This window comes from Salvelinus sp. IW2-2015, unplaced genomic scaffold, assembly GCF_002910315.2.
Source record: "Salvelinus sp. IW2-2015 unplaced genomic scaffold, ASM291031v2 Un_scaffold2862, whole genome shotgun sequence".
Taxonomy (NCBI): domain Eukaryota; kingdom Metazoa; phylum Chordata; class Actinopteri; order Salmoniformes; family Salmonidae; genus Salvelinus; species Salvelinus sp. IW2-2015.
Genome location: NW_019944162.1, coordinates 1 through 11,620, shown reverse-complemented (window position 1 = coordinate 11,620; position 11,620 = coordinate 1). Strand labels below are relative to the sequence as shown.

At 44.0% G+C, this 11,620-nt stretch overlaps 1 pseudogene; it reads left to right on the top strand.

Annotated features, from left to right (window-relative positions):
• Window positions 1-8,010, top strand: part of LOC112074879 (cyclin-dependent kinase-like 5) — a 68,499-nt pseudogene extending 60,489 nt beyond the window's left edge.
• The last annotated feature ends 3,610 nt before the right edge of the window (window positions 8,011-11,620 follow it).

Genomic DNA, 11,620 nt, shown 5'->3' with positions numbered 1-11,620 from the left:
TCCGTTCCTGTACATTACAGCTGGACTTTCCTTATAGAGTCCTCCTTTCTGTCCAGTTACAGTACAGCTTGGACTGTTCCTTCATTAGAGTCCTCCTGCCGCCTGTTACAGTACAGCTGGACTGTTCCTTCATTAGAGTCCTCCTTCTGTCCAGTTACAGACACTTTGACTGTCCCTTCATTAGAGTCCTCCTTTCTGTCCATGTTCAGTACAGCTTGGACTGTCCTTCATTAGAGTCCTCCTGTCCGTCCTGTTACATTACAGCTTGGACTGTCCTTCATTATAGTCCTCCTTTCGTCCAGTTACAGTACAGCTTGGACTGTTCCTTCATTAGTCCTCAAGTCTTTCAGTTACATTACAGCTTGGACTGTTCCTTCATTTAGAATCCTCAAGTCTGCTACAGTTACATACAGCTTGGACTGTTCCTTCATTAGAGTCCTCCTGTCCGTCCAGTTACATACAGTACAGCTTGGACTGTTCCTTCATTAGAGTCCTCCTGTCGTCCAGTTACAGTACAGCTTGGACTGTTCCCTTCATTAGAGTCCTCCTGTCGTCCTGTTACAGTACAGCTTGGACTGTTCCTTCATTAGAGTCCTCCTGTCTGTCCAGTTAAGTACAGCTTGGACTGTCCTTCATTAGAGTCCTCCTTTCGTCCGTTACAGTACAGCTTGGACTGTTCCTCATTAGAGTCCTCCTGTCCGTCCTTTACAGTACAGTACAGCTGGACTACTGTTCCTTCATTAGAATCCTCCTGTGCGTCCTGTTACAGTACAGCTGGGACTGTTCCTTCATTAGAGTCCTCCTTTCTGTCCAGTTACAGTACACTTTGGACTGTCCTTCAATTATAGTCCTCCTTTCTGTCCAGTTACAAGACAGCTTGGACTGTTCCTTCATTAGTCCTCAAGTCTGTACAGTTACATTACAGCTTGGACTGTTCCTTCATTAGAGTCCTCCTGTGCGTCCTGTTACAGTACAGCTTGGACTGTTCCTTCATTAGTCCTCAAGTCTTTACAGTTACAGTACAGCTTGGACTGTTCCTTCATTAGAGTCCTCTTGTCCATCTGTACAGTACAGCTGGGACTGTTCCTTCATTAGAGTCCTAAGACTGTACAGTTACATACAGCTTGGACTGTTCCTTCATTAGAGTCCTCCTGTGCGTCTGTTACAGTACAGCTTGGACTGTTCTTCATTAGAGTCCTCCTTCCGTCCTGTTACAGTACAGTCTTGGACTGTTCCTTCATTAGAGTCCTCCTGTGCGTCCTGTTACAGTACAGCTGGACTGTTCCTTCATTAGAGTCCTCCTGTCTGTCCAGTTACAGTACAGCTTGGACTGTTCCTTCATTAGAGTCCTCCTGTCCGTCCTGTTACAGTACAGCTTGGACTGTTCCTTCGTTAGAGTCCTCCTGTCCGTCCTGTTACAGTACTGCTTGGACTGTTCCTTCATTAGAATCCTCCTGTGCGTCCTGTTACAGTACAGCTTGGACTGTTCCTTCATTAGAGTCCTCCTGTCTGTCCTGTTACAGTACAGCTTGGACTGTTCCTTCGTTAGAGTCCTGCTGTCTGTCCTGTTACAGTACAGCTTGGACTGTTCCTTCATTAGAGTCCTCCTGTCCGTCCTGTTACAGTACAGCTTGGACTTTTCCTTCATTAGAGTCCTCCTGTCTGTCAGTTACAGTACAGTACAGCTTGGACTGTTCCTTCATTAGAGTCCCTCTTGTCCATCCTGTTACAGTACAGCTTGGACTGTTCCTTCATTAGAGTCCTCCTGTCCGTCCTGTTACAGTACAGCTTGGACTGTTCCTTCATTAGAGTCCTCCTCTCCGTCCTGTTACAGTACAGCTTGGACTGTTCCTTCATTAGAGTCCTCCTGTGCGTCCTGTTACAGTACAGCTGGACTGTTCCTTCATTAGAGTCCTCCTGTCGTCCAGTTACAGTACAGCTTGGACTGTTCCTTCATTAGAGTCCTCCTGTCCGTCCTGTACAGTACAGCTTGGACTGTTCCTTCGTTAGAGTCCTGCTGTCCGTCCTGTTACAGTACAGCTTGGACTGTTCCTTCATTAGAGTCCTCCATGTCTTCTGTTACAGTACAGCTTGGACTGTTCCTTCATTAGAATCCTCTGTGCGTCCTGTTACAGTACAGCTTGGACTGTTCCTTCATTAGAGTCCTCCTGTCCGTTCCTGTTACAGTACAGCTTGGACTGTTCCTTCATTAGAGTCCTCCTGTCCGTCCTGTTACAGTACAGCTTGGACTGTTCCTTCGTTAGAGTCCTGCTGTCCATTCAGTTACAGCGCAAACAGCCAACCTTTGCCTTGATGACAGCGTTGCAAACTCTTGGCATTTCTCTAACCAGCTTCACTGGAATGCTTTTCCAACAGTCTTGAAGAAGTTCCCACATATACTGAGCACTTGTTGTTCAGTTACAGTCCAGCTTGGACTGTCCTTCATTAGAGTCTTTCTGTCCGTCCAGTTACGTACATTACAGCTTGGACTGTTCCTTCATTAGAGTCCTCTTCTCCGTCCTGTTACATTACAGCTTGGACTGTTCCTTCATTAGAGTCCTCAAGTCTGTCCAGTTACATTACAGCTTGGACTGTTCCTTCATTAGTCCTCAAGTCTGTCCAGTTACATTACAGCTTGGACTGTTCCTTCATTAGTCCTCAAGTCTGTCCAGTTACATTACAGCTTGGACTGTTCCTTCATTAGAGTCTCAAGTCGGTACAGTTACATTACAGCTTGGACTGTTCCTTCATTAGAGTCCTCCTTTCTGTCCAGTTACAGTACAGCTTGGACTGTCCCTTCATTAGAGTCCTCCTGTCCGTCCTGTACAGTACAGTACAGCTTGGACTGTTCCTTCATTAGAGTCCTCCTGTTCCGTCCTGTTACAGTACAGCTTCGACTGTTCCTTCATTAGAGTCCTCCTGTCGTCCTGTTACAGTACAGCTTGGGACTGTTCCTTCATTAGAGTCCTCCTTCTGTCCAGTTAAAGTACACTTTGGACTGTCCCTTCATTAGAGTCCTCCTTTCTGTCCAGTTATAGTACAGCTTGGACTGTCCCTTCCATTAGAGTCCTCCTGTCCGTCCTGTTACATTACAGCTGGGACTGTCCCTTCATTATAGTCCTCCTTTCCATCCAGTTACAGTACAGCTTGGACTGTTCCTTCATTAGTCCTCAAGTCTGTACAGTTACATTACAGCTTGGACTGTTCCTTCATTAGAGTCCTCAAGTCTGTACAGTTACATTACAGCTTGGACTGTTCCTTCATTAGAGTCCTCAAGTCTGTACAGTTACATTACAGCTTGGACTGTTCCTTCATTAGAGTCCTCAGTCTGTAAGTTACATTACAGCTTGAACTGTTCCTTCATTAGTCCTCAAGTCTGTCCAGTTACATTACAGCTTGGACTGTTCCTTCATTATCCTCAAGTCTGTCCAGTTACATTACAGCTTGGACTGTCCTTCATTAGAGTCCTCAGTCTGTACAGTTACATTACAGCTTGGACTGTTCCTTCATTAAGAGTCCTCCTGTCCGTCCAGTTACAGTACAGTACAGCTTGGACTGTTCCTTCATTAGAGTCCTCCTTTCTGTCCAGTTACAGTACAGCTTGACTGTTCCTTCATTAGAGTCCTCCTGTCCGTCCTGTACAGTACAGCTGGACTGTCCCTTCATTATAGTCCTCCTTCTGTCCGTTATAGTACAGCTTGGACTGTCCCTTCATTAGAGTCCTCCTTTCGTCCAGTTACAGTACAGCTTGGACTGTTCCTTCATTAGAGTCCTCTGTCCGTCCTGTTACAGTACAGTACAGCTTGGACTGTTCCTTCATTAGAGTCCTCCTGTCCGTCCTGTTACATTACAGCTTGGACTGTCCCTTCATTAGAGTCCTCCTTTCTGTCCAGTTACAGTACAGCTTGACTGTTCCTTCATTAGAGTTCCTGTCCGTCCAGTTACAGTACAGCTTGGACTGTTCCTTCATTAGAGTCCTCCTGTCGTCCTGTTACAGTACAGCTTGGACTGTCCTTCATTAGAGTCTCCTGTCCGTCCTGTTACAGTAAGTACAGCTTGGACTGTTCCTTCATTAGAGTCCTCCTGTCCCGTCAGTTACAGTACAGCTTGGACTGTCCCTTCATTAGAGTCCTCCTGTCGTCCTGTAACATTACAGCTGGGACTGTCCCTTCATTAGAGTCCTCCTGTCCGTCCTGTTACATTACAGCTGGGACTGTCCCTTCATTAGAGTCCTCCTGTCCGTCCTGTTACAGTACAGCTTGGACTGTTCTTCATTAGAGTCCTCCTGTCCGTCCTGTTACATTACAGCTGGGACTGTCCTTCATTAGAGTCCTCCTGTCCGTCCTGTAACAGTACAGTACAGCTTGGACTGTTCCTCATTAGAGTCCTCCTGTCCATCCTGTTACAGTACAGTACAGCTTGGACTGTTCCTTCATTAGAGTCCTCCTGTGCGTCCTGTTACAGTACAGCTTGGACTGTTCCTTCATTAGAGTCCTCCTGTCCGTCCTGTTACAGTACAGCTTGGACTGTTCCTTCTTAGAGTCCTGCTGTCCGTCCTGTTACAGTACAGCTTGGACTGTTCCTTCATTAGAGTCCTCCTGTCCGTCCTGTTACATTACAGCTGGGCTGTCCCTTCATTATAGTCTCCTTTCTGTCCAGTTACAGTACAGCTGGACTGTCCCTTCATTATAGTCCTCCTTTCTGTCCAGTTACAGTACAGCTTGGACTGTTCCTTCATTAGTCCTCAAGTCTGTCCAGTTACATTACAGCTTGGACTGTCCCTTCATTAGAGTCCCTTTCCCTGTCCAGTTACAGTAACAGCTTGGACTGTTCCTTCATTAGAGTCCTTCCAGCTGTATTGTGTTCTCTCCATCAATAGGATGCGCCCAGAGATGGTGGTGATGAACCAATCAGAGCCGACCAAAGAAAAGGAGAAGCAGGGCTTCTTCAGAGCAATAAAGAAGAAGAAGAAGAAGTCCCAAACGGTGGGTGTTGTTCTCTTCTGTAATGTTATGGTCTGCCATACCCTCTGGAGTTAACAGTCTAGTGTGTTGTCAATGTACTACTTAATATGTCATACATATGTACAGTACCAGTCAAAAGTTTGGACGCACCTTCTCATTCCAGGGTTTCTTTATTTTTACTATTTTCTATATCGTAAAATAATAGTGAAGACATCAAAACTATGAAATCACACATATGGAATCATGTCGTAACCAAAAAAGTGTTAAATAAATAAATATATTTGAGATTCTTCAATGTTGCCACCCTTTGCCTTGATGACATCTTTGCACACACTTGGCATTCTCTCAACCAGCTTCATGAGGTAGTCACCTGGAATGCATTTCAATTTACAGGTGTGGCCTGGAATTTCTTTACTTCTTAATGCGTTTGAGCCAATCAGTTGTGTTGTGACAAYGTAGGGGTGGTATACAGAAGATAGCCCTATTTGGTAAAAGACCAAGTCCATATTATGGCAAGAACAGCTCAAATAAGCAAAGAGAAACGACAGTCCATCATTACTTTAAGACATAAAGGTCAGTCAATCTGGAAAATGTCAAGATCTTTGAAAGTTTCTGCAGCGATATGCCATCCCATCTGGTTTGGGCTTAGTGGGACTATCATTTGTTTTTCAACAGGACAATGACCCAACTGTGTAAGGGCTATTTGACCAAAAAGGAGAGTGATGGAGTGCTGCATCAGATGACCTGGCCTCCATAATCACTCAACCTCAACCCAATTGAGATGGTTTGGGATGAGTTGGACCACAGAGTCATGTGGGAACTTCTTCAAGACTGTTGGAAAAGCATTCCAGGTGAAGAGAATGCCAAGAGTTTGCAAAGCTGTCATCAACGCAAAGGTTGGCTACTTTGAAGAATCTAAAATCTAAAATATATTTAGATTTATTTAACACTTTTTTGGTTACTACATGATTCCATATGTGTTATTTCATAGTTTTGATGTCTTCTCTATTATTTTACAATGAAGAAAATTGTAAAAATAAAGAAAAACCCTTGAACGAGTAGGTGTGTCCAAACTTTTGACTGGTACTGTATGTGTCTTTACGTATGTGTAGTATCTCTACATAAAGCTTAAGTTATACTATATATCTCAGTGTTTCCTTCTTTGGCCTCTGCTTCCTTCCATATCTTGTATGTTACCATGACAAAGACACCTCATACAGTATATGTTGTTGTTGCCCATCTTTCCCTGCAGTGGTTCTTATATTGCAGACGGCGCTCCCAGACAGAAGGACTCCCGTCATGAAGAAATGTATTTCCCCCCTCTGTAACTCAAATAATAACATAAAGCACAGCTCCTCAGTGATGGTGCTACCTGTTGTCTCTTCTCCCATGGTGTATCTCCTCTCTACAGTACTAGTCTAACCCCATGGAACCACTGTCATCACCGCATGCTGACATTAACATCATGAATCAACTCTAATTCATCTCCTCTGGTCTCTAATCATTATGATCCTTATGAAACTAGAACCAACCAGATCCATCAAACGCTCAACCAGGACGTCATCAGGAGGTTAGTATGTAGACCTAGTGTACTCTTATAGTGCACTTTAATCACATAGCTAGACACATGCTACTTTGGTCATGATGTCATCATGAGAGCCCTATTTGGAGCGTTCAAACAAAATGGAACCAACACAATTCACTGTAAAGGTGATTTATAATATGGTGTTACGGTCACATGGATTGAATCTCTATCAAAATGTTTCTATCCAGACCAGGACAATCTGACCAGACAGGGCCCTTCAGAAAAGGTTATTTCAGTCACTTCATGGATCTGTTGTTGGGTAGTTTACCTTTCCTGTCCTCATTCTGTGGGTCTACGGGATTCTGATTCGGTTGTCACCTGTGACTCCAGCTGTACAGGCAGGCAGCTGACAGCATGCGGAGATGTCGGGGTGAGGGAGGGAAGGGTGAGGGGGCGGCGGGATAGTCTTGCATGGTTAAGAACTGGAAATCTTGAAGGTGCACATTATCTTCCCTGCTGTACCCCAGAATACCCCCCCTGCTGTACCCCAGAATACCCCCCCTGCTGTACCCCAGAATAATATCCTCCCTGCTGTACCCCAAATATCCTCCTTGCGTAACCCCAGAATATCCCCCTGCGACCCAGAATATCATCCTTGCTGTACCCAGAATATCTCCTGCTGTACCCAGAATATCCCCGGACCGATATCTCCTGTGTACCCAGAATATCCTCCGGCTGTACCCAAAGAATATCCCCTGCTGTACCCAGAATATCTCCCCTGCTGTACCCCAGAATATCTCTCCTGCTGTAACCCAGAATATCCCCTGCTGTCCCAATTCATGCATCAGAACTCCTCCTGCTGTACCCCCAGAATATCCCCCCGCTGTACCCAGATATCCGCCCCTGCTGTACCTCCAGAATATCCTCTTGCTTTACCCAGAATAATTCCTCCCTGCTGTCCCCAGAATATCCTCCCTGCTGGGTCTGGTGGTGTGTCTCAGCAATTGCCTTGGGGGGGGGGCTGGTGGGGGGGGTTGGTGTGTCTGTACCCAGAATATTCTCCTGCGTACCCAGAATATCCTCCTGCTGTATCCCAGATATCTCCTGCTGTACCCAGAAATCCCTCCTTGCTGTACCCAGAATATCTCCTGCGTACCCCAGAATACGCCCCTGCGTACCCAGAATATCCTCCCTGCTGTACCCAGAAATATCTTCCCTGCTTACCCCCAGAATATCCTCCTTGCTGGTACCCCAGATATACCATGCTGTACCCAGAATATCCTCCCTGCTGTCCCAGAATATCCCCCCGCTGTACCCCAGAATATCCCCCCTGCTGTACCCCAGAATATCCCTCCTGCTGTACCCAGAATATCCCTGCTGTACCCCAGAATATCTCCCTGCTGTACCCCCAGAATCCCCTGCGTACCCCAGAATATCTCCCTGGCTGTACCCCACGAATATCCTCCCTGGCTGTACCCAGAATATCCTCCTTGCTGTACCCAGAATATCTTCCTGCTGTGACCCCATAATATCCTACCTGCTGTACCAGTATCCCTCCTGTGGTCAAATATAAATTTACATGGAAAGTTATAAAACAATATAGAGAAAATAATTACCACATAAAAAATACAAACATGATGATTAGCCCACTAATAAATAAAGATTAGTGGTTTAATTTTTTAAATTATAAATAAAAAATATATAGAGATAATAAACCCCTAGATACCTCCCTGCTGGGGGGGGGGGGGGGGGTACCAGACTATCCCCGTCTGGCTGGGGTCCCAGAATATCTCCTCTGCTCTACCCCAGATTATCCTCCCTATTGTGATGCCAAATATCCCCCTGCTGTACCTAGAATTATCCCGGCTGTACCCCCAAAATATCCCCCCCGTGTACCCAAGTCCAACCCACACCCTTATAGCATGAATGGTAACTAATTAGGGGGTATACAGTCAACCCACACCTTGACAAGCATAAATGGTAACTATTGGGACTATTACAGTCCAACCGCACACTTAGTGAGCATAATGGTAACTAATTTAGAGCCTATTACAGTCCAACCTACAACCTGTAGCATACATGGTAACTATTTAGGGACTATAACAGTCCAACCCACACCTTGTAGCATAAATGGGTAACTATTTAGGACTATTACAGTCCAACCAAATCACACCTTATATGCATAATGGTAAACTAATTAGGGACTATTACAGTCCAACCACACCTTGTAGCATAATGGTAATATTGGGACTATTACAGTCCAACCCACACCTGTAGCCAAATGGTAACTATTTAGGGACTATTAAAGTCCAACCCACACCTTGTAGCATAATGGTAAACTATTTTGGGGCGTATTACAGTCGCAACCCACACCTTATGGCATAATGGTAACTATTTAGGGACTATACAGTCCAACCCACACCTTGTGGCATAATGGTAACTATTTAGGGACTATTACAGTCCAACCACACTTGTGGCATAATGGTAATATTTAAGGGACTGATTACAGTCGCAACCCAACACCTTGTAGCATAATGGTAACTATTTAGGGAACTATTACGTCAACCCACCACCTTGTTAGCAATAATGGAACTATTTAGGGCTATTACGTCCACCACACACCTTGTAGCATAATGGTAACTATTTAGGGACTAATTACAGTCCAACCCACCTTGTAAGTATAATGGTAACTATTTATGGACTATTACAGTTCCAACCCCACACTTGTAGCATAAGGTAACTATTTAGGGCCATTACAGTCCATACCCACACCTTGTAGCATAAATGGTAACTATTTGGGGCCTAATTACAGTCCCACCCACACCTTGTAGCATAATGGTAACTATTTAGGGCCTATTACAGTCCAACCCGCCACCTTGGTACAATAATGGTAATCATTATACGGGACTATTCATCCAACCACACTTCGTAGCATATTGGTAGTTTTAGGGACTATTACAGTCCAAACCCACACCTTATAGCATAATGGTAACTATTTAGGGATATACAGTCAACCCACCCGTTGTGGCTATAATGGTAACTATTAAGGGACTATTACAGTCCATACCCACACCTTGTGGCAGTAAATGGTAACTATTTAAGGGACTATTCCGTCCAACCACACCTTTGTAGCATATTGGTAACTTTTACGGGACTATTACAGTCCCAACCACACCTTATAGATAATGTAACTTTTAGGGACTATTAAGTCCACCAACCTTGTTGGCATAATGGTAACTATTAGGGACTGATTACAGTCCAACCCACACCTTGTGGCATAATGGTAACTATTTTAGGGATATTCAGTCCAACCCAACACTGTAGCATAATGTAACTATTTTAGGGACTATTACAGTCCACCCACACTTGTAGCATAATGGTAAACTATTTAGGGACTATTACAGCCACCACACTTGTGGCATATGGTAACTATTTAGAGCCTATTGACAGTCCAACTACACTTTGTAGCATAATGGTAACTATTAGGGACTATTAACAGTCAAACCACACCTTGTTGCATAATGGTATACTACTTTAGGGAGTATTACGTCCAACCCACCCTTGGTAGCATAATGTAAACTTATTTAGGGACTATACAGTCCCAACCCACACCTTGTAGCATAAATGGTAACTATTTAGGGACTATTACAAGTCCACCCACACCTTGTAGCCTAATGGTAACTATTTTAGGACTATTATCAGTCCAACCCACACCTTGTAGCATAATGGTAACTATTTAGGGCCCTATTACAGCAACCACAACCTTGTTAGCTATGGTAACTATTTAGGGCCTATTAAGCCAACCACCCCTTGTAGCATAAATTGTTACTTTAGGGACTATTACAGTCCAACCCACACCTTGTAGCATAATGGTAACTATTTAGGGACTATTACAGTCCAACCCCACCTTTGTAGGCATAATGGTAGACTATTTAGGGACTATTACAGTCCAACCCACACCTTGGTAGCATAAGGTACATTTAGAGCCTATTACAGTCCAACCTACACATTGTATTATAATGGTAACTATTTAGGACCTAATTACGTCCAACCCACACCTTGTTTGCCATAATGTAACTATTTTTAGGGACTTATTACAGTCCAACCCACACCTGTTAGCATAATGGTAACTATTTAGGGGACTATTACAGTCCAACCACTCCTTGTAGCATATGGAACTATTTAGGGACTATTACAGTCCAACCCACCCCTTGTAGCATAATGGTAACTATTTTAGGGACTTATTACAGTCAACCCACACCTTGTAGCATATGGTAACTATTTAGGGACGATTACAGTCAACCCACACCTTGTAGCATAATGGTAACTATTTAGGGACTATTCTAGTCCACCCACATCCTTGTAGCATAATGGTAACTATTTATGGACTATTACAGTCCAACGCCACACCTTTAGCATAATGGTAATATTTAGGGACTATTACAGTCCAAATCCCACACTTGTAGATAATGGTAACTATTTAGGGACTATTAAGTCCACCCACAACTTGTAGCATAACGGTAACTATTTAGGGACTATTACAGCCAACCCCACCTTCTAGCATAATGGGTAACTATTTATGGGATTATTACAGTCCACCCACACCTTTGTAGCATAATGGTAAACTATTTTGGGACTATTACAGTCCAACCAACCTTGGTAGCATAATGGAACGTATTAGGGACTATTACAGCCAACCCACACTTGTGCATAATGGTAACTATTTAGGGACTATTATCAGTCCACCCATCACCTTGTAGCATATGGTAACTATTTAGGGACTATTACAGTCGCAACCCACACCTTGTAGGCATAAATGGCTAACATTTAGGGACTATTACAGTCCAACCCACACCTTGTAGCATAATGGTAAATATTTAGGGACTCTGACAGTCCAACCCACACCTTGTAGCATAATGGAACTATTTTAGGGAACACTATTACCAGTCAACCCACACCTTGTAGCATAATGGTAACTAATTTTAGGGCCTATTACATCCAACCCACACCTTGTAGCATAATGGTAACTATTTAGGGATATACAGTCCAACGGCCACACCTTGTAGCAATAATGGTAACTAATTTAGGGACCTATTACAGTCCACCAACACCTTGTAGCATAATGGTAACT